The sequence below is a fragment of the Helianthus annuus genome, chromosome 14 (genome assembly GCF_002127325.2).
Source record: "Helianthus annuus cultivar XRQ/B chromosome 14, HanXRQr2.0-SUNRISE, whole genome shotgun sequence".
In the NCBI taxonomy this organism is placed as follows: domain Eukaryota; kingdom Viridiplantae; phylum Streptophyta; class Magnoliopsida; order Asterales; family Asteraceae; genus Helianthus; species Helianthus annuus.
The window spans coordinates 136,781,879-136,807,408 of record NC_035446.2 but is presented as its reverse complement, the minus strand read 5'-3'; the positions used below and the strand labels follow the sequence as shown (position 1 = coordinate 136,807,408).

The following is a 25,530-nucleotide window of genomic DNA, read 5'->3' as shown; positions in this document are numbered from 1 at the left end:
ACTAGTAGTGTAGCTTTAAATTTCAGTCGGTATTGTAATCTTTATTTCAGTACTGGTATGTAATAGACTCATAGTATATGAATAGAGTAAAAGTCGCAATGCTCGACGCTTTTGACCAAAAGTGTGTGACATGTGATTGATTATATTCAAATATTATTGGTGATATTAATATGTGGTAAATGTTTAAAATTCAGATGGACAACGAAGTGAATAAAGAAAACCAGAATGATAACCACTCGAATAACGATAATCTGAATAACGAGAATCCGAACAACAATAATAATGGAAACCAAGTGGATAATAGTGCCATCCAGCACATAGTGGCACAAGGAATTATAGATGCGATGCCATTTATTATCCAAAATGTTAAGGAAGCGGAAAATAAAAGTAAGCATAGCAGTAAGCGACCAACTGAACCGAAACACAGCGTGAACAATGGACCCGTACTTCAAGTGCCCATTCCCAAAAGAAGAAGAACCATGCCATATGGTTGTTCTTATAAAGAATTCTGGTCCTGCAAACCAATAGAATTCTCGGGCAATGAAGGACCCATTGCAGCTCTACGCTGGATAGAGAAGACTGAGACTGATCTAAAAATAAGCAAGTGCGCTGATGAAGATAAGATAATGGTTGCCTCAAATCTGTTTAAGAACTCAGCCTTAGAATGGTGGAACACTATCCTCCAGTCAAGAGGAAGTGATAGGGTATACAACATGCAATGGGAGGAGTTCAAAAATATGGTAGAAAGGAAATTCTGCCCCCCCCAATGAAAAGGAACAGATAGCGAATAAGTTTCTGAACCTTAGAATGACTGGGGTAGATAGTAAGGGGTACACTACCACATTCCTTGAATATTCTAGAATAGTACCAACCCTTGCATCACCTGAACCAGTATTAATCTCTCGATACATCTAGGGATTAATCGGGGAGATTAGGCATGTAGTCAAGGCAGCTAGACCCCAAACCATAGAAGAAGCTGTAGAACTAGCCAATACCTTGACTGATGAATTAGTGCGTACCAAAGAAGAAGATCAGATGAGAAACCTAACTCAAAGGCTTACTCAAGAATTCCGTTCTGGGAATTCCAACCGTAGGAATGTAGGTTCTACCTTTGCGCCATATTGCAAAACCTGCAGAAAGAAGCATTTAGGAAGATGCTCCACTCATTGCAATTTCTGCAAGGCACCAGGACACAAGGAAGAAGATTGCAAGAGGAAATCTAGAAATGGATTGTGTTTCAACTGTGGAGAAAAAGGTCACATCAAGCCAAATTGTCCGAAGTTAGCTCCACCTACAAACAACAAGAACACTAAAAATGCTAGAGCATTTGTTCTAACTGCAGATGAAGCCAAGATGATTCCAGACGTCATAGCTGGTACGTTTTTAGTTAATGATATTTTTGCTAAAGTATTATTTGACTCTGGTGCAAACCAAAGTTTTATTAATACTTCATTTTGCAAACTTCTAAATCAATCATTAACTAAACTACCACAAGAATGTCTAGTAGAGACAGCAAATGGAGAAATCGTTAGGATTTCTGAAATCTTGCAGGGAGCAAGAATAGAAATTTTTAATCAAAAATTTATTGCAAACCTTTACCCAATGAATCTGGCAGGATTTGATATTGTGTTAGGAATGGATTGGTTAATAGCCAATAAAGCCAATATTTTATGTGATCAAAAGTCAATCCAAGTAAATCCACCAAGGGGTGAAAAGATCACAATTAAAGGAGATAAACCATCTAGATCCACAAAATTCATCTCTGTGATGAAAACTGCAAGTTATATAAGAAAAGGATCTATAGTGTATTTGATTTCTATAATCACTAACACTAAAGGAAAGGAACTAAGAGACATTCCAGTAGTGTCTCAGTTTTCAAATGTCTTTCCAGAAGAATTGCCAGGACTACCGCCAGATAGGGAAGTTGAATTCAGAATCCATCTGCTACCAGGAACGGCACCGATTGCCAAAGCACCTTACCTTTTGGCACCCGCCGAAATGCAAGAACTGAAGAAACAGTTAGACGAATTGTTAGAGAAAGGATTCATACAGCCAAGATCATCGCCATGGGGAGCACCAATATTGTTCGTCAAAAAGAAAGACAGATAAATGCGTATGTGCATTGACTACCGTGAATTGAACAAGGTCACGATTAAGAATCGGTACCCATTACCAAGGATCGATGATCTATTCGATCAACTGCAAGGAGCTCGATTTTTCTCTAAAATCGATTTAAGATCAGGATATCATCAACTAAAGGTACAAGAAGAGGGCATTCCTAAAACCGCACTTAGAACAAGGTATGGCCATTATGAATTTACTGTCAGGCCCTTTGGTTTAACCAATGCCCCAGCTGTATTTATGGACATGATGAACCGAATATGTAAGCCATATTTGAATAAATTCATAATTGTTTTTATTGATGATATTCTCATTTACTCTAAGAGTAAAGAGGAACATGCAAAGCATTTGCACTTACTTTTAAGTCTATTAAGGAAGGAAAAGCTTTATGCTAAGTTTTCCAAGTGCGAGTTTTGGTTAGAGCAGGTACAATTTCTTGGACATTTGGTCTATCATGAAGGAATTCATGTGGATCCAACAAAGATCGAGGCGATTACCAAAAGGAAGACCCCTGAATCACCAACCGAGGTTAGATGTTTCTTAGGATGGGCCGGTTATTAGAGAAGATTCATTCGAGATTTTTCTAGAATAGCCATTCCCTTAACTAAGTTAACCTGTAAATCCATTAAGTTTGAATGGGGATCAAAACAAGAAGAAGCCTTTAGAATTCTTAAACAAAGATTAACCCATGCACCTATATTAGCGTTACTAGAAGGAACTAAAGACTTTGTAGTCTTTTGTGACGCTTCTAAGTTAGGTTATGGATGTGTATTGATGCAACGTCAAAAGGTTATAGCTTATGCCTCTAGACAACTTAAGAATCATGAAGAGAATTATTCCACCCATGATTTGGAATTAGGAGCCATAATTTTTGCCCTTAAGATTTGGAGACATTATCTCTATGGTAATAAGTTTACCATTTTTACAGATCATAAGAGTTTAAGGTATGTTTTCGGGAAAAAAGAGCCGAACATGAGACAAAGACGTTGGATGGAAATTCTTAGTGATTATGATTGTGATATCCAGTATCATGCAGGGAAAGCCAATGTAGTGGCTGATGCGTTAAGTCGAAAGTACCATGAAAAGCCAAAAAGGGTACGTTCTCTTAAATTAAATCTACAAGTAGATTTAAATGATCAGATTAGAAAAGCGCAAGAATCAGTAATCAAGGATGATACTGAAAAATTAAAGGAATGATTAAAGAATTAGAACAAGGAACAGATGGAATTTGGAGATTCCATAAAAAGAGAATGTGGATACCTAAATTAGGAAACCTACACCACCGTATATTAGAAGAAGCCCACAAGTCTAAACATACGATGCATCCAGGAAGTGATAAAATGTACCAGGATTTAAGGAAAAATTTCTGGTGGATAGGAATGAAAAAGGATATAGCAGCTTATGTTTCTAAATGTTTAACTTGTTCACAAGTTAAAGCTGAACATCAGAAACACTCAGGATTGCTGCAACAGTTAGAAATGCCAGTATGGAAATGGGAATTGATAACAATGGATTTTGTTACCAAATTACCCAAAACAAGAAAAGGTAATGATACAATCTGGGTGATTGTAGACAGGCTAACCAAGTCAGCTCATTTCCTACCAATGAAGGAAACTTTCAGCATGGAACAATTAGCCAAATTATATGTAAATGAAATAGTTTCATTATATGGAATTCCTTTATCAATTGTTTCTGATAGGGATAGCCGTTTTACCTCTCATTTTTGGGCAAGTTTCCAAAAAGCAATGGGAACCAGGCTAAATCTAAGCACAGCTTATCATCCTCAAACGGACGGACAAAGCGAAAGGATAATTCAGACAATGGAAGACATGCTTAGAGCTTGTGTAATTGACTTTGGAGGTAATTGGGATGATCACTTACCTTTAATAGAATTTTCTTATAATAACAGTTATCACACAAGTATCAATGTTGCACCATTCGAAGCACTTTATGGACGAAAGTGCCGAACCCCAGTCTCTTGGGCAGAAATTGGGGAAAAGCAACTATCTGGACCTGAGATAGTGCAAGAAACAACCGACAAGATCATTCAAGTCAAGGAACGACTGAAAACAGCACGTGATCAACAGAAGAGCTACGCTGATAACAGACGTAAGCCATTAGAATTCCAGGTAGGTGACAAAGTGTTGTTAAAAGTCTCTCCTTGGAAAGGAGTGGTAAGATTCATCAAACGAGGAAAGCTAAGTCCCAGGTATGTTGGACCTTTTAAGATTATTAGAAGAATAGGACCTGTAGCTTATTAGCTACAACTTTCAGAGGAAATGGCAGGAATACATGATGTATTTCATGTATCTAATCTCAAGAAATGCCTAGCTGATGAATCACTCGTAGTGCCTCTTAAGGATATAGAGGTAAATGAGCAACTCAAATTTGTAGAAAGGCCTCTACAAATTGAAGATAGGAAATCAAGAATCTCAAACATAAGAGACTAGTTCTGGTCAAAGTGAAGTGGAACTCCAAAAGAGGACCTGAACATACATGGGAGCTTGAATCAGAAATGCAAATAAAATATCCACACTTGTTCTAGTAGACCCTGAGGACGAGCTCTAAAACAAGGTGGGGAGGATATAACAACCCTAACGTAAACCGACACCCTCGTAATTTTTCTGACACTCTAATATATTTTAAAATATCCCAATATGTCCTAAAATACACCCCATACGTGAAAACGGGCCCCGAATACCTTAAATATTATTAAAAATAATTAAAAAATGAAATTTGGTGCGCTCGCGGGCCGCGTAGCCCTTTGGCTACACCTACGCGGGTCGCGTCAACTTAAGGACCAAGCGAGCTCCGGTGAGGCCACGTGTCCGACTCGTGTTAAACCTAGGCGACGACCTGGATCACCTAAAACCTACCCGGGCTACTACGCGGGCCGCATTAGAGCCATGGTCTTGTTTTACGCGGGCCGCGACAAGGTCAATATCAGGCCCTATATAAAGGAGGCCTCGGATCTTCAGTCTACTCGTTCATTTTCATTCTCAAATCTCAAATTTCTGATAGTAGGCATTATACTCGGGTATTATACCCCCTAAATAGCGAGGTTCTGTTACGATGTAAGTATCATAACCCCTGGAGACGTATTAGATACTCTGCCCGATTGATCTAGGGTTTCGTAACGGCTGTCGTGGTTCTGCCCGACGTAGTCGTTGGAATGTCGTCTCGGGGAGGGTATTACTAATGTTAAATTGGGTTATTATACTAACACGCGTGCATTTGTGTAATTTATAGATTGTTATCAGGAAACCCTTACGGATAATCTAAGATAGCAATTTGAGTAATCCTCTTTTTGTTAAATGTTTTTACAAAACCTCACTTAATTAAATATATACTAAGCAGTTATTGAGTATTTGTAAGAATACAATTATCATGAGTATGTTGGGGTTTTGTATACAAAATTTGTTACCACCTGGTCAAGGAGTAACATTTCCACAAGTTGAGTATGACAGTACCATGGATGTTAATTGTTATAACTTGGAAACAAATGTAATTGCGAGATCGCCCTCAATACTGTAAAATGGTTTTTAGAACTTGATTAAACTGGGATTCACTCACCAGAATTTCCCACTGACAAAATGTTTTTAAAACGCGTTTCAGGTAACAAAATGTGAAAGCCAAATAGAAACCAGCTGGACAGCACTGAAGGCTTGGAAAAGTGGCAATAAAGTTACCTAAGAATAAAATAGATGTTTTTATTCAATAAAATAGGGTGTATCCCTATGAAAATGTGTGTATTAAAAACTTGGGTTTTACCCATGTGTTTAAGGATATGAAAATGTGGTATTTTACTCTGATAAAATATTTCCTAACTACGGTCCTGATGAAAAATTCCGCTGCCAAATTAGACAATAACAGGATACCACCGAAACTGGCTCACGGTCGCCCGCTCCCGGGAATAGGGATCGAGGGTTGTGACAGTACATGTGATCTACTAATGGTTAAATCATTTTGCAAAAGTTGAGACCAATTATATAATTTTCAAAAAATAGGTATGAAAATCGTAAAATGCGTAAACCACATGTATTAGCCATTTAACTAATTCCTATTTTAAAAGTTAAAACTCATGGTTTTTTAATAAAATTAATGTAGGTAGCTGCAAAGATCTTGAATGGTAATGAACTGGAATTCTACAAGTGGGGTGGTGATCTTTCTCAACTATTACAAAATATCAGGGAAAAGCTGAATAGAGTTGCTGAGGTAACTTCAAAGCCAAAACTAATAACTTTAAATTTATACATTTCTAAAGAATGTTATATCTTTATTCAACTTTGATTTGTTGCAATGAATTTTGCACCAGTTTTGTTTGAATTAGACGGTGCAGAAGTTAATTTTGCGACGAAATTCAATTCGGATTTTGAATCCAAAAAGTACCAAGTTTCACCTCGATAGTCAAAACTGTTGTTTCGCTATGACTTAGTGTGTTTCTTATGCTTTAACCAGAACTAGACAAGAGATGAGAAGAACCGATGTCTACAAGAAACGGAGAAATCATTCAAATTCAACGATGAGATTCTTCTTCTGATCGTCGCATGATCATGAAAAAAAGCTTGTACATTGGTTGCTTTCAGTTATCTTCCATTGTATAAACATATGCTACATATATGTACATAAAATTCTTTCTTTGTAAAGCTTCGAATAACATAACTTGACCAAAAATTGACCCCTTTTCAACTTGTGGAAACCAAATGAATTTGCATAAAAATAAATTTCGCCACTTATGGGCGGCATAAGGTGGCTGGGGATGTTGTCAATATGTCACGACCCCCGACCACACCCTGGACGGGAGCCGTGAAGCAGTCGAGTGGTACCGGTGGTTATTTTAAAAAAACGTTGCAGCGGAAATATTCATCAGGACCGTGAGTTAGGAAAAATATCAGAGTTTGAAACACCGGATTTTTATTTATTAAATAAATGGGAATAAACCCAGGTTTTTCAAAGGTAGCTTTTATATTGGATAATCCGAATACATAAACAACTTTTCTTAATTCAATTTAATGATAAAATAAGCCACTTCTTTAAGCCTTTTGGTGCCATATCCAACTCTTATTCCGATCTACTGTAATTACCTGAAACGCGTTTTAAAAAGGTTTTGTCAGCAGGAAATACTGGTGAGTTCATTCATTTTTGTATAAAACGACGCACAGTTATAAATTACAGTATTAAGGGCGATTACAATGTTTATATCAACCAATTACCCCAAATCGGTATTTGTCACTCGACTCGTTTCTGTGACTATGGTCAGATCACCCATTGGCTAACCCGTTGTCCAATGGTGACGGGTATCAAGTAATGTATACAAAACCCCACATACCGGCAGTAATTGAAGACTACAAAGACTTAATCCTTGTAATTATAACTTTAAAAATAAATAGGGTTTTGGAAACAATTTGGTAAAAAGAGAATGACTCACCTTGTTAGCCTATAGTCTTGATTAAACAAGCATCTATTTTATAGTTCTGAATCCTCTGATGATTAAGCATCCATTTTGATTGTAAGTGTACGGGGTAGAGTTTCGAGTAGTTAAACATTTAGTTTAACAGAATGGAATACGTATTAGTGTTAAAAAGAGAATGACTCACCTTGTTAGCCTATAGTCTTGATTAAACAAGCATCTATTTCAATCGATCGGATAGGGTATCGTATCAGTGATTCGAGTTAGTACTATGATTACGAGCAGAGTTTTAGGGTTTAGTGGTGTTGTGAAAAGAAACGGAGATACGAGAGAGTAAGTTCGTCAAAATTCGATGAACTGGTGCAGGAATTCAAGTCCCACTGCTGCCCTTATATACCTGAATTTTGGGTCCCCTCGCGTGTCGCGCCAGACCCATATGGTCCCGGCGCGTGGCGCGACGATGGTCGACCTGGCTTTGGTCGCCACGTGTCCTACGTAGGCCTGACACGTGTCGAAGTGTCGTGACACGTGTCCTTGGCCGCCCTTCTCCTCCAATCGTGCGTTTTCCTCGATTTTCGTGCCGATACTTATCGCGTATGTTTGGGTCTTGATCTTAAATGATTCGTTTTTAATTACGAATTTAATAAGACTATTTTTGTGCGATTTGGTTCGTCGAATGCCAAGATTCCTTAATCGCTAAGTTTTCCAGCTTGAATATACAAGTTTTATCGCGTGCACTTCTTGTTTTGATTACGGTTTGTTGTCGAGAATATTTTTATGAAGGTTGTTACATCCTCCTCACCTTGTTTTAAATCTCGTCCTCGAGATTTGCTGGAACAAGTAAATATATTTTCTTTTCATCTCTGATTCAACTCTCATGTATATTCAGGTTCTTCATTTTACTTTGGCCAGAACTAAGCTCTGGCCTTGTGATTCTTATTTTTGACTTGTATGGTCTTTCAATGGATCTAAAATTTCCATTTACCTTTATAGCTTGAAGAGGTATAACTAAAGATTTATCAGCTAGGCATTCCTTAAGGGGTATACATGAAACATATCATGTATTCATGTTATTTCTTCTGATAACTCTAGCTGATAAGCTACTGATCCAATTTATTTAAGGATTCCGAATGGTTCAACAAATTTTAGACTTAACTTTTCTTTCTTGTCGTATCGGACTATTCCCTTTTTACGGAGAGACCTTTTGTATTATTCTTTCTCTGATTTGAAATTCTAATGGTTTGCCGATCTCATGGCCCGATAGTTGCTTTTCTCATATTTTTGCTCGACATAATGGATGGTACCTTTATCCATAAGGTGCTTCAAATGGCAACACTAATTATGGGAGAGTCTTATGAGTGATAAGTGATAGTTCTACTTTCACAAATTATATATCACACATGTACTTAGCATGTCTTCCTATGTTTTTGTAGTGTTCCTTTACCCTGCTCAAAATAAGTCGGGTTTCAATGGTTTTGAAAACTTTCCCAGAGATGAAAAGTGAACGACTATCTTTTATCAGATATATTGGAATTGTCTTATCTACTTATAGCTTGTCTAACCTTTCAATACTAAAGGTTTTCTTCATTGGCAGGAATTAAGCTGTCTTGGTTAGTTGATCCACAATCACCCAGATTGTGTCGTTACCATTTATTGGTTGGGAAATTTGGTAACAATATCTACTTGGTATCAATCCCATTTCCATACTGATATTTCTAATTTGCTGAGGTAAACCTAAAGGGTTCTAATACTTGCTACATCCTTCGTCATTCCTATCTATCCGCAATTTAATCTAAAAGCACGTACTTGTTTCGGCTTCTTATGAAACTTATGACTTAAATCATTAACTACTACATTAGTCATAACTTTGTGATATAACAATCGGTGTTGTTCCTAGTCTCGGATGAATTCTAAGTTTCTTCTCACGATCGGCTGATAGTCTAAGTAGATCCTCTTGGAAACGTCGGTCGGAATTTCTTTCAGTTCCATGCCTCTGGTGTTAATGAACTCCGAGACCATATACGCTATGTCGTACTTCCGTGCATAACTCGCAACTTTCCTCACAGAGACCAACTTTGTCGGCTGGTCTGTCTTGTCTCTTTGTGGTCACTTCTCCGGTTGGCTTGCAAATCCAAACCTAAGTCAGCAATCACCTCTAGAATCATCGCTTCCATGTTATTCCTTTTTATGAAGCAGACAGGATTTCCTTTCTGTTAGTTCTTTTCATTCTTTCCATTTCATGGTATATATCTTGATCCTGTGTTTCGAAGATCGGGTTTCACTATCTAAATGTCTAAATTTTGAAGCATACATTACTTTATTTTTCTTAACATATATATACTAATGGTTAGGACAACTTTAGTCCTTTGAGCTCGTGTATTGTTGCAGCAATTCCTTTGTTACTGACAATCTTAGTGGGATTATAGGTGAAGAAAGTCTTTGTAAGTGCATCTAGTCGTGGTTACTGCTATCTTCGCAAGAGTTCTTAAAGAAAGCAGAATTACTCTCATTAGCGTAGGTTTTGAGATGTTTTGTACCTAGCACAACTTTTCCTAATGCGTTAATAATCCAAGGTAATGCAGAGGGAATTCTTATACTTTCAATGGCGTCCCAACTTTAAGGGTTCACGTCATTCATCTTGTCGCACGAGTTATGAGACGGTGATCAAATGGAATAGTTTTTGATGTCGGGATTATAGGTGTATACGAGAGATTCCTAATAAAGAAATCTAGAATTATCATTGACACACATGCTCGTGCTTTATTAGATTTCCTTATAGATATACATATCTATAAAATCATATATTTCACATATTGTAATATACAAACCTCGCATAAGGTAAATGTATTTAAAAGATTCATATTTCCAAAACGAGTCAGATATCAGGTCATGATACTATTTAGGGAATTCTCTCACTTGTTTGACATATTATATACCCCATGTTACCCGGTTCTCGCCGGAGAGGTAACCCCATCTTACCCGGTTCTCGCCGGAGAGGTAATTTGTATTTCCCATAAATAGAATCTTCTCAATTCATGATTAAAATGAATCTTTTATTAGAGCTTTTATCAAAGAACAAGGTAATTAGTATTCACATGATGGATCATATTCTAGAACCCAGTAGTACCAATAAACAAGAAATAACAGTGGCCAAGTGTTATCGCTTATTTACCATACTTGCAACGTTCTAGTCATCATCCTCACGGCATACTAACACCCATCACATTTTATCTACACAAGTAATTTGCTTATCTCGAAGCTTATACTAAGGCATCTTTCTTAAGTTCAAGTCTAAATACTATCCTTGTTGCTACCAGTTAATAACAATTTCCTAACTCTTTCGTTTAAGCTTATGTATTATTACAACACCTAATTGCTTAAACCAGTGGCTTAGCTCTGATACCACCTCTGTCATGACCCCCGACCACACCCTGGACGGGAGCCGTGAAGCAGTCGAGTGGTACCGGTGGTTATTTTAAAAAAACGTTGTAGCGGAAATATTCATCAGGACCGTGAGTTAGGAAAAATATCAGAGTTGAAACACCGGATTTTTATTTATTAAATAAATGGGAATAAACCCAGGTTTTTCAAAGGTTGCTTTTATATTGGATAATCCGAATACATAAACAACTTTTCTTAATTCAATTTAATGATAAAATAAGCCACTTCTTTAAGCCTTTTGGTCCCGTATCCAACTCTTATTCCGATCTACTGTAATTACCTGAAATGCGTTTTAAAAAGGTTTTGTCAGCAGGAAATACTGGTGAGTTCATTCATTTTTGTACAAAACGACGCATAGTTATAAATTACAGTATTAAGGGCGATTACAATGTTTATATCAACCAATTACCCCAAATCGGTATTTGTCACTCGACTCGTTTCTGTGACTATGGTCAGATCACCCATTGGCTAACCTGTTGTCCAATGGTGACGGGTATCAAGTAATGTATACAAAACCCCACATACCGGCAGTAATTGAAGACTACAAAGACTTAATCCCTGTAATTATAACTTTAAAAATAAATAGGGTTTTGGAAACAATTTGGTAAAAAGAGAATGACTCACCTTGTTAGCATATAGTCTTGATTAAACAAGCATCTATTTTATAGTTCTGAGTCCTCTGATGATTAAGCATCCATTTTGATTGTAAGTGTACGGGGTAGAGTTTCGAGTAGTTAAACATTTAGTTTAACAGAATGGAATATGTATTAGTGTTAAACCTAATCAAACCTAACGATGGTCATGAGATCCGAACCTTAACGAAATTCACAAAGTATAGTCTTGTTTAGACAGCACTTTGGCATTCGTTTAACGAAATTCACAAAGTACAACACTTTGGCATCTGTTTAACGAAATTCACAAAGTACAGCACTTTGGCATTCGTTAGTTGGTTCCTGAATCGATCGGACAGAATATCGCATCGGTGATTATTGGTTAGAACACCAACGTATAGAGAGAAGAAGAAAAGAAATGAGCAAGGAAGAATGAAATCCTAGGCTCCCTATTTATAGCCAAGGGATAAGTCTTGCCCCTATATAGAATTTCCCTAGGTGTTATCTTCCTTAGTTGAATCTTCCCTAGATAAAACCTTCCTTAGATAAAACCTTCCTTAGATAATACCTCCCTAGATAATACCTACCCCATATATATCTATTTTTCATGTATATCTATTTAGGTGATTAATAAATCTTGCTTAGCTTAATTAATCATGCTTAGCTTAATTAATCTTACTTAACGGATTGATTAATTAACTGACTTAACTATTTAACTGATTAATTTATCTTAACTTTTATAATTTGCTTAGTCGATTACTTAGCTTAATTAGCAGATTAATCACCCTACTCATCTCGCTTAACTGTTAAGTTTTCTTAGCTGTTGAGTTTTCTTAATTGCTAAGTTTACTTTCCTGTTAAGTATTCTATCTTAACAACTTTATGAGTTCTAATTTCTAGATACAATAGAACTCGTATTAGCGTATTAACCCAATTCAACTTTAACGATAATCACGAGATCAAAACTCACAACGAATGACAAAGTATAGCCGTATACAGGCAGCACTTAAACATCCGTTGGATCAATTTCAATCGATCGGATAGGGTATCGTATCAGTGATTCGAGTTAGTACTCTGATTACGAGCAGAGTTTTAGGGTATAGGGGTGTTGTGAAAAGAAACGGAGATACGAGAGAGTAAGTTCATCAAAATTCGATCGAACTGGTGCAGGAATTCAAGTCCCACTGCTGCCCTTATATACCTGAATTTTGGGTCCCCTCGCGTGTCGCGCCAGACCCATATGGTCCCGGCGCGTGGCGCGACGATGGTTGACCTAGCTTTGGTCGCCACGTGTCCCACGTAGGCCTAACATGTGTCGAAGTGTCGTGACACGTGTCCTTGGCCGCCCTTCTCGTCCAATCGTGCGTTTTCCTCAATTTTCATGCCGATACTTATCGCGTATGTTTGGGTCTTGATCTTAAATGATTCGTTTTTAATTGCGAATTTAATAAGACTATTTTTATGCAATTTGGTTCGTTGAATGCCAAGATTCCTTAATCGCTAAATTTTCCAGCTTGAATATACAAGTTTTATCGCGTGCACTTCTGGTTTTAATTACGGTTTGTTGTCGAGAATATTTTTATGAGGGTTGTTACACAATAAGTGAAGATTGTTAAAACCCAACAAGCCAAAATCATCATAGAATATAACTGATTCAAAGACAGTGCTTCTTGAATTTTCATAAGAAAAGAAGATAACTTGTTTAGTAAATTTAATAATTATTCTTATGTTTAATCAGTTATATGAAAGAATAGACTTTTTATATTTGTAAAGAGAATAGTTATAATAATTGGTATATTTCACTAACATTCATATATATATCAAATAAATATTACAACCAAAATAACATAATTTTTTAGCAACATATATACCACACCTCCAATGCCATTACATTGAAAGCGAATCTACACAACCTAATGAAAGCCATAATTAGGGGACACATGTCCTCCATCTAAGGCCTCTAAACCTCATTTTCCTGCCAAAACTCTTCCCATTCCCTATGGTGCAATGCTATGGACGATCCATATTACGAAAATGGGTCAACGATTGCGAACATATAATCACATAACCCGTTTGTTTCCTCTCATAACTCTCACAAAGTTTCAAATCAGCAGCCGCGATTAGGGTTTTCTCCCTTCGAATCCAATCAAACAATCAAATATCAAAGGTATATCTTCATCAAATAATTCTCTGATTTCCTGTTAAGTTCTTCGATTGGATTGTAAACAACATCTTCATCTTATCAGTCTTTTAGTTGATCATCAATAGTTTCGTTTATACATACGAATTTTGTTACTGATTTTGTCATTCCAATCTGTCAATCTTTGATTTCATGGTTCATTGATCTTCATTCTTTTATACCTAGGGTTTCTTACTATTCGATCTGTATACTTCTCTTACACATAAATGTTGTCTCCAACAAGGTATGATTTTGCTATATTGAAAGTTTATATCGATTGATTCTTTTTTAGAGATTGTAAATGTGTATCCATTGATTCTTTCTTATGGTTTTAAAGATCTTTATTATTTCAATAAATCTTAGTATGTTGTATATGGTTTTTTTCAATTGAATCTTACTTTTGATCTGTATTCTTCCTTTATGTTTTTGATTCAGTGAGTTTATCTTCAATATGTTATATATTATTGATCTGTCGTAATAGATATGATTGTTATCTCCCCCTTTAGTGAATGTTTTTTCGTGTTAATGTTTTTTTTTTTTGCTTAAGGATTTGATATTGTGATTGATCATCGGATTATGAGTGTTGTGTTTGTAATTTGTTGTTAGGCTAGATAAATTTGTGGAAATTTAGAAGTGTTTGGTTGTTTTTTATTTCATTATATTGTCGAATCTTTGCTCCACCTTCCTATTGTTTTGTTTGAAGATTGATTGAATATCATATGTGTTCTTGGAGTTTAATGGTTTGATCCTTGATGTTTGACAATTGAATTTCGGATCATGATAACGGTTCGGTACTATCCATCAGTTTGTTACAAAATTATTATTGTTAATTATTATTTCCTTATTTAGAGGATAGATAATTACTTGATTTTTAAAAATTTGATTTAGATGATAATATGGAAGTAAACGATTTGGAGTTAATAACATTAATTGGATTTTCTTTTTAGGTGGGTTCAATGTACCTAGACATGTTAGTGGTTTAAAATTTAAAATTTTATATATAATTTTGATTAAATTCTTCCAACATATTATAGTAATTTTAAATTTAAATTATATTTGACTTATTTTTAAATAAAGTTACCTGAAATATAAGTTGACTACATTCATTTTTTATTCTTGCTAGTTATCCCCTAATTTTTAGTAACCTCTAATCAACAATTATTGGTTTTTATATAACTAATTAGATTCAAATTATTCAACAATCATATTAAAAACATTTATTGATTGTTACCATATACGATTTAAATCATTAAAATAATAGATACGGAATTGAGTTTTGAACTTTCAGTATATTTTAGATGATTATGTTCCTCAAGATACTAGCATTTGTATGTCTTCTAATATCGTTTTAATTATTAGAAGTCTGTTTAAAGAATATATTAATACTCTTAAAAAACGTCAAAAAAATGTGTTTTTAGTATTTTTGGCTGATAATTTCCTTATTTCGATGATATATAATAACTTGATTTAAAATTCAAAATTTTGATTTGGAGGATATTATGGAAGTAAACGATTTGGAGTTAATAACAATAATTAGATTTCCTTTTTAAATGGGTTCAATGTATCTAGACATGTTTGTGGTTTAAAATTTAAAATTTTATATATAATTTTGATTAAATTCTAACAACATATTATAGTAATTTTAAATTTAAATTATATTTAACTTATTTTTAAATAAAGTTAACTGAAATAGAAGTTGAGTACATTCATTTTTTTATAATTGCTAATTATCCCCTAATTTTTAGTAACCTCTAATCAACAATTATTGGTTTCTATATAAATAATTAGATTCAAATTATTCAACAATCATATTAAAAACATTTATTGGTTGTTACCATATATGCTTTAAATCATTAAAATAATAGATAGAGAATTGACTTTTGAACTTTCAGTGTATTTTAGATGATTATGTCCCTCTCAACCTGAGCGGTGTTGTGGCTTCCGGTTTATATCCTGTTAACAGGTAACTTGAACGATTTTTTTTGTATTCATGAATGTATAATAGTCTATTAACTCCAAAACATGTACATTAATGTTTGTCATAATCAGGGGACAACAATAGATAAGAGTATGGGATCTACTCCACATTGGGCATAACAGGTTTTTGGTCCACATGCAACTTCTAACTTCTCTGCTACTGCAGAATCATCAGTATTGGTGGAACTCACCCATTAGTTAAAAATATTAGTTTTAGATTTACTCCAAATAGATAAACACAACTTGAAGTATTTAAATTCATATTTTAGCTCCTTTATACTTTATTTTCTTTTCTAAATATTTACTACTTGAGCAGTCCATGAAAGTAGTAAATTTTGTAAAAATGAAAGAAGAACTTGATTCGGAGTTTGGATACCTTTTTATGTATAAAAAAGTGTAGAATTATCTCCAGCTACAAATCTATGCTTTTCTAATTTGGTTTGTTTGAAATTAATTTGGTTTGTTTATTGTAAAATGCTTTATAGTGGCAAAGTGTAACGAACAAAGGCAATGATGTGGAGCAGTGCATGTCACAGGTGAGCTTCAAATCAACTTACCTAATATATAATTAGTGATTAGAAGTAATGCAATGATTAATTAGCAAGGAATGATTAGCAACCTCATTATACTTTCAAAAAAGGTAATTTATAATTCTTAAATTTTAAGCAAGAAATATGATAATTTAAATATTTAATAAGTATCTATTTTTGAGCAGAATGCCTTTGATACGTTTGGGATTCCTCATGAGGTTCAAGAAAGCGTATTCGAATTGGTTGCAGCAATTTTATGGCTCGGGAATATTTCGTTTGTAGTAATTGATAAAGAAGAACACGTTGTGCCTAAGGCTGATGAAGGTAAACAAAATTCTTTAATTGGTTATTAGTGTTTGGAGAAACGGATCTTTGTTTTGTTTTTGTTATATGGATCACAATTATGTCTTTTAATTTGTTTTTGTTATATGGATCACAATTATGTTATTTAATTCTTTGTTTTGTTATATGGATCACAATTATGTCTTTTAATTCTTTGTTTTTGAAGTTACTTTAATTTGTTTTTGTTATATGGATCACAATTATGTCTTTTATTTGTTGGTGTGTTCTTAAGTGCATAAACATTTCATTTTTAAGTTGCTTTTCTTCTTTTTTTAATTAGTTTTCTTATTTATATGTTTTAAATTAGGGGAAATCTTGGTTTTTGAAATATGTTAATTCGTTTTTAGGAGTTTATGGATCAAAGTAGTTGGGTAAAAAGTCAATATGGATTCAGGCTTTCGATTCGATTGACCCAAATCATTTTTAGTTTAGTAGTATTTTCATTTTCTTGAATAAAATGATCTATGGTGTTTTGGCATGTTTTCACTATCTATATTATCTGTTTGACCCACTTAGAGAGAAAACATAACATGAATCACAACCCAAACATAAAATCTATATAACCTTTGATACTATTATCTACAATTCTTGATTTTATGGCTTTTAAACGGGTAGCCATGAGGTATTATCATTTGACATCTAAGTGAATCATATTTGAGTAGTAACATGCCAACTTCATTAATTTTCCACTTCAAATACTTGGCAATTTCTATCGTTTTTTGAGGTTTGTTTGTTTTTAGTTCCAGGTTCTACTTTTATGTTTCCTTCTATAAATCTATAATATGCAGGGCTGTAATTGTAATGAATGAAACATTAAAGCATGCCGAATGCTTGCCGACTCGGACATGGTTTGGCATGACGCAATATTGTGAAGGAACCCTTGACGCCATCAGGTGATTTTGCAATTTCGGGTGTGTCGTCGTTCCTTCACAGAATTTTGGATATGTATTTTTTTAGTTTTCTATCTTTTGAGTTTTTACTTGCAAGTCCTTATTCTAATTCAAGATAATGTGAAACATTTTTGAGTTTTTCTTTGTCGTTCCTTTGTTAAGATAATCATAAACTTAAAAGGTTTCATCATTTTTTTTTTTAATTTTAAGAATTGTTGTTGTGTTGTCTTTCATCTTTTGCAACTTTTCATTTTCTTTAACACATCCAAACATGTCTTCCATGAAATGTTTGTTTTTTGTATTGGTTATTTAGTTTCGTTTTTTTATTAATTGTTTATTTTTGTTTCTATTTTTATGATATTGATTTAGTATAGAAGCCGGTTAATACCAAAAGGGATAAGAAAATAAAGTATAGTTATGTTTGATAAGGCATCCGCTAAGGTACCAATAGCAACATAAACTAATTCTGAGATTCTTCAATGTTCCTCTACATACCATGGAAACTGGAATCCGGGTCCTACATTAAGAGTTGGTTGCTATTAGCTATAATATAATCGGGTCGTAAATGGTGTATTTATGGTGAAATCAGTTACTCGGATTTCGAACACCCTTCTTTATTCTAGCCTTCCAAAGAAAAAAAATGAAGAGAGTTAAGAGATATACACCCAACATCAACTGGGATACTTTTACTCCAACTAGGAGTGCGTCTATTAATGGTGTTGTTATGGGCAATTATCAGTTTGTAGGTATTATGTTATTTTGATCCTACATTGATGGCAATGCTAATGATCTACTTATGATAATGTGTTTTGTGTGCAGGTATGAGTTTGGAACCGAAATAAAACAAATTCCTTCACAAATAATGTTTGATTTTGGTGAGTGACGGAAATTGTTTTGACCCTTTTATTTTAACGGGTTGATTTAGGTTATGCTTGATCTCTAATAGGTGGTCAAAAGGGGACTTAAATAATCTTAATGTATAGAATCTAACATCTCTCTTATTAATGATTATAATCTAACTTCTTTTAATAAAGTGATGATGGAGGTTTATATAGTTCAACCCATTCGGATGACTCTCAATCTATCATTTAGCTTCACGTGTTTGATTCATTAAAGATATAATTTAACCTAAAGGCGCTGGATCTGAATCTTATGCAGGTTTTCTTTTGATGAGTTAGATATTTACATCATAAAAACCATGTATTTTATGGAAACAGATTGAATTAAAACTATATTGAAGCTTTGCAAATTTTTAGGCCCTTCAAAGTTGTTCATGTTCATCAAAGCTCCTTCTTCTTTCAATATGCCTCTCCACTTTCTTCTCAAGCGTGGTTATAGATTCAATAAAAAGGTAATGTTTAATTATCGGAACATTTTTATTTGAGCATGTTGATGGCTTCAAAAGACCTATATTATTTTAAGTACTTTTAGAATGACCAGCTCTTTTTAAATTATTAAATCGTATCAGGTTTTCTTTACTAATGGTTCCTCTTATGAACAACTTCACTAATAAGTGATAACATATATATTGTATATATTCATGCAAATCTATAACCTAGAGCTTGATACTGGACATTCATATTTATTTGTTTGTTATCTTTTTTTTTTTTTTGCCACATTTACAACTCCATCTAGAGTTTCAAGTTATTGTTGCTTTTAGAGGTTGCAAGATTAGTGGGATGGGTAATTGGTCAAAACGGGTAGTAGGTTTGGATCACATGTGATGTTGTCCTTTTTACAACTCTATTTAGATTTACAGGCTACACTTGCATGTAGAGGTGGCAGGTTGGGTCACATGCTAAAACAAGTAAATTTTAGTTGCTTAGGCAAAGCTTTTTAAAGGCGTTTGGAGAAAAGGATACTAGAGTTGACCAATCAAGTCAAGGTAAGACTAACAAATTTTATCAAGCTTGGATCTTTGACTACAACAAATGATCAGTTCGAATAAAAGCAGCCTGATATTTTCTAAATGTCGTTACAATTAATCATTTTATCTTAAGGCTTCCTAATCGCTTAAATACACTAATTTGCAGTTTCACCTATAAGTAATAAAAATTCTTCTTATTGTTGTGACCTTATAAATTCCATTTCCTTAGTCATGTCCTGAACAAAATGTAACTGAAATCTGTGGAAAATTTTGCTTGGAGTGGTCTGAACCTTTGATCATATTTGCTTTATGAAGTGGCAACTGATCTATGAAGGACTGGAGAGGCGAAAGATCGGTTTTTTCAGCATTATTCCTATCGGCACCAAAGCTGCGAAGGTATAGACCCACATTTAAAACATTCTCAAACTTACATTCCTTCATTTACTACAATTTAGGAGTGTTTTTTTTTTAAAAAGACCAAGTTCTTATCAAATGGATATAAAACACAACCCAAATGGGTTTGAGTGAAGAGTCAAAAAGTCATAACTCTTCAACTTTTAATATAAACAAACTGAGTCAGTTGAAATGGGGTTTGTATACTAATAGTTTTTCATCCATATTTATAAACCTTTTGTAAATAAATAATGCACTAAGTGTGATAATTAAAGACAATATTATCACATTAATAATATGCATTTAGGAGTTTTATGCACAGTTATGATGAACCACAACTCAAACGGGGTTGAGTACCAGGTGAAAACGTTAAACAAGTCCTCTTAACACAACTTTTATTAAATAACCGGTGCAGCAAAGATTATTATTATTACAATAATAGTTGTAATTAACTACCCATTTGATCCGTTTGAGATAAGAGACAAATCACATGGTTTAACGACTCATGTTTTGCTTATTCTAGCATCTGTCAATTTAGGAAAACCAAGATTGTAAAACATATTTCATTCCTGTTCTTTGTAGGTTATCGAGAAAGTTTTTCTAGCCCTCAATGGCACATTGAGCCAAATCGCCTTCCATGTGACAACCATGGATGTCTCGGACTTGACCGTGAGAATTGAAAGGTCGTCTACTTATGACTAGGACATGGCCGCCACAAGCAACTTTTGAAGGTTTGTAAAATAAAAATAATCAAATTATCTTTTATCTGTTATATAAGGTTTAATGTCGTCGGGAAAGGTGATTTGATGAAGGTTATACGAAGCGAAGGGATTGGAAGATTGTAATTCTATGGTCGGATGCTTAAGCCGGTTATACGAAGCGAAGGGATTGGAGGATTATACATTGGCCTTAGGAGAGATTTGGTGGAGGATAAAGTCAAAAGTGAACCAACACTGGGATCTGATCATAGCCGCCGTTTCATGATTCTAAATCTGTATATAGTGAGTATCATAAACTTTATATCTACTAAGAATGTATTCATGCCTTACAATTTCGTTTCATGACTCATGCACCTCATAGCAATATGTTCTAAAGTTCTATATACTACATCGAGTGAGTTTGAAGTTATAATGGTTCTGAGATTGTATATCATACATCAATTGGGTATGAAATAATTAAAGGTTGTAAATAGTACATCAGATTTATATTTGTAAGTTTGTCATAATCATATTGAAGAAAATGGAGTATTTTATTCTTTTTTCAAAAATTAAATATTTATTAACACTTTATTTTTAAAGGTACAATTTTTAAAGGTTGTCATAATCATATTGTGCCAGTTTTAAAGGTACAATTTGCTATAATGTTCTATTAATTTGTTTTTGTTGAAATTTAATAATTTCATGCGTACAGTTTGTTTATGATCAGTTTAGACGTAAATTTTTTTTTTCAAAAAATAAAAAAACATATCATTTTCCAACACCACAAAATTCGCGGGTATTAGCACTAGTAGTTATATAAATTCTTAATCTCCCATCTATAACCTATTGGTCTAATTATTTATTCCTCATAAAAATGATATGAATTTAAATCCTTCCAAATACAAAATTATATGGCATTTTAAGTGGAAAAAAATGTTAAAAAAATTCTAATTTCCTCTCTGCATTAAGGTGAAGGGGGTGCATGTCTGATCCCTTTAGGCAAAGTTTTTCCCCACTCAATTGAATTGTGCCATATAATTTGCCTATAACTTTTGCCTATTACCCAAAAAATAGAAAGGGTACATGCCTAAATTGAGATAACTATGGGCCCCACACTTAACCCTTCCCTCTTCTTTGCCTCAAGCGGCAAGCATCGCCGAATTCTCCTCTCTTTCTTCTTTGCCGACCAGCATAATCAAGTTGGCGGTGGTCTTTGCCGTGCGGCAAGGGGTTGCCGAATCCCTTTGCCTAACCCACCCGGTACACCCTTAGGTAGCCTTCGTTTCATGGAATGGAATGGAATGAAATTAGGAAGTTTTTCTTTGTAAAATTGATCTTGGTTGGGGGAGGGAGGAATTTGAAATCCCATGAATTTCCTTAATCAATGAAATTTGTGACTATTTCAACATTCCTTAGAAATCCTTCACTCTAATGAAGGAATGGAATGGAATGTCGAAATAGTCACAAATTTCATTGATTAAAGAAATTCATGGGATTTCAAATTCCTCCCTCCCCAACCAAGATCAATTTTACAAAGAAAAACTTCCTAATTCCATTCCATTCCATTCCATGAAACGAACGCTACCTTAAAGAATGAGCTCGAGACCTATTCTCCTCGTGAAGTTGTCTATTTTCTTTCTTCATTTACAACGACCAATCACCGTGTCTATTTTCTTTCTTCATTTACAACGACCAATCACCGTTGTTACTTGTTCTAGGTATGTTTTGAATTAGATACACAAGGATGACCTGTCTTTCGAAAAAAAAATCTCTTAAGACCAAATCTGTATTAATTCGGCATTCAGTGTCGTCGTTAATTTTCTTGTAGTTTAACCTTTAAATTTTCCATATGCAAATCGCCCCCACACGTTGAAAGCAAGTGTTGGAAAAAGTTTTCTAAAATCCAGATAAGAGAATTTATTTGAATTAATGAGAGGATGATGGTACAAATGAGATATAAATAGGGGGACAAAAAACACATGGAGGTGCATTAAATTTAGGGCCATGACGGCACGTCCAGTTGATAAACATGCAAGAAACCCGAATTGAATGTCTTCAGACTTGGACTAAGCATCACACGTGGACGGAGGGACTTATAATCATTCTTTGGTTCAACGTTATGTATATAGTAATTCTAAATAAATTCATCAAAAACAAACTTTTTTTTAAATTTTATATGCTCTCCTAGTGTTTACAACTATCATACAAATGAAGATAATTTGGAGATGTGTTGTATATTATATATAGCATGGTTTGTTCTAGAATGTAATTGTTTCTAACTTATAATTGTGAATGGGGATTTCTTTTTTCCTGATTTCATCAACTTCAAAATAATATTACAAGTATTGTATATACTCATAACAAAAAATACTATCTTAAACCGTAACTTGAATGCACACGTAAACCCAGTTTTATTTTATAGCTACAACTCGGAAGAACAACCAATATTATTCTGTGTACCTTTTATTCTTATCTATATAGATTACATACAATAACAAGAGATACAATAACAAGAGGATGACCGGTGCCATCCTCTGCATGGCAGTTGGCCATTGGTAACCCTTTTTAGTTTTTTTTTTAATAGGTTTTTGTTATTTTATCATTTATCCTTCAACATTTTCAGTTAATACTTACAATTCTTCAACTTTATAATCATTTTTTACGTTTTTATGTATGTTTCGTTATAAATTCAAGTTAATTATGTTTCTTTGAAAATGGGTAAACTCAGATGCAATATGTTTTTTTGGTTTTTTTTACGTTTTCAAGTTGATTTTTCGTTTTGGCATAAATTTTGTTGTACAACAAGTTGGGTCGAATATAATATGTTTTCATTAGACTTTACAAAATTTGACTTACTTTACGTTTTGGAACCACCGCAACGCGCGGTACCATTTTTAGCTTAAAAATACATAATTTTTTTCTTATTTTTATGTACGTATCGGTATAAGTTCAGGGTTTTTTTTAGTTTTCAGTTGATTCACATTTTGGCATAAATTATGTTTTACAACAAGTGGGATCAAATATAATATGTTTTCATTAGACTTTATAAATTCGACTTACTGTACGGTTCAACGCCACCGCAACGCGCGGTACCATTTTTAACTTAAGAAAACATTGTTTTTTTTTGTAGTTGTTGGTATAAGTTCAGGTTGGTGTTCAATGTAAATTTATTTCGCAAATAAGTGGGACCATATATAATACGTTTTTGTGCTTATTTTTATGTACATCTTCAATTTATCTACGTTTTAAAATAACTTTTGTTCTGAAATGATTCGGGTCTTTAATGTAAAAATCGAAGTTACTTTACATTTGGATCCGCCGCAACGTGCGGAGAAATTTACTAGTTTGTAATATTTTGCAAGTTTTACCGACTTGTCCGTACTGTTCTTCACTTTTGACCCCAACTCACCCACTGATGAAGCAAAATAATTATACAACATTATTATAATAACTTTTGTTCTGAAACGATTCGGGTCTTTAATGTAAAAATCCGAGTTACTTTACATTTGGATCCGCCGCAACGTGCGGAGAAATTTACTAGTTTGTAATATTTTGCAAGTTTTACCGACTTGTCCGTACTGTTCTTCACTTTTGACCCCAACTCACCCACTTATGAAGTAAAATAATTATACAACATTATTATATATATCAATTACCATCGATAGTTTGTGCCAGGTCTCTTTTTGACTTTTGCCTTTCCGCCTCTAAAGTTTGATTTATTTGATTTTTCATTTACCTTAAAGACATATATTTAAATAATCATTTCTATGTTATATTTCGTTAAATTGAAAGAACGTGAGGAACCGAGTTGGTGCCATCCAAATAATTTAGCATCATAGTACCGCTATTGCTGATTTGTTTTTTATGGGTTTCGATATAGCAACTTTATTTTTGGGAGTTTTCCTTTCGATTGTTAGGGTGTAAGGGGCACTCCCCTAAGAGGGGAGTCCCCTCTCTTACGTCCCACCAATCCTCGCACTACAACAAAAATGGCTTTTTAGGACCTTTTATGTGGGACGCTTGTAAAAGAGGGTCCTAAAAAAACTATTTAATAGGACTAATGAATTTTTGGGGTCCTTTTATAATATACTCTACTAAACCGGTGTCCTAAAATACTATTTAATAGGATGGATGATTTTTTGGGGTCCTATTATCATATAATTTAATAGGACACTTAAAATACAGATCTTAATAAAGTACTTTATAAGACATTTAATTGTTAGTGTCCTATTATGTGGTACTGTATTAGGACACTTGATCATCTAGGGTCTTATTATAACATAACTTAATAGGACACATTGTAGTTAAGTCATAAATGTTCAGTGTTATAGTACCCTTTCTAGTCGAAGTCATATTAGAACTTAACTTAATAGGACACTTAACATCCATTGGGAATAGCCCAATGGTGTTGGTGAGTTAGATAAGGTGTAGAATAGTAGGAGGTCATGGGTTCAATCCCTATGGTGTGCAACTTTAGCCATTCAAAAAAAAAAAAAAAAATAGGACACTTAACAATTGGGTCTTATAACTTTAAACTTTATAGGATGCTGAATCATTGTGGTGTTATCATAATACACCGTAATAGGACACTTGATATTTGAGTCATAAAACATTAGTTTTATAGAACGCTTATTCGCTAGAGTTTTATTATAATATAACTTAAAAAGACACTTGACACTTGGGTCTTATAAATTTAACCTTTATAGGAAGCTTAATCATTGTGGTGTTATTATAATACACTGTAATAGGACACCTAATATTTGAGTCATAAAACATTAGTTTTATAGAATGCTTATTCGCTGGAGTTCTATTATAACATAACTTAATAGGACACTTGACACTAGGGTCTTGTAACTTTAACCTTTATAGGACGCTTAATCATTATGGTGTTATTATAATATACCGTAATAGGATACTTGGTATTTGAGTCGTAAAACATAAGTTTTATAGGACGTTTATTCGCTAGAGTTTTATAATACCACTAGGTTATTGGCCCGTGATTACACGCGGTAGTAAACAAACAATAATTTTGAAACTAAAGTTTCATCATTCATCCTGCTACATTTATTTC

The 25,530-nt window shown here is 34.0% G+C and overlaps 1 pseudogene; it reads left to right on the top strand.

Annotated features, from left to right (window-relative positions):
• Window positions 1-6,672, top strand: part of LOC110907429 — a 55,195-nt pseudogene extending 48,523 nt beyond the window's left edge.
• Window positions 6,673-25,530: the final 18,858 nt, after the last annotated feature.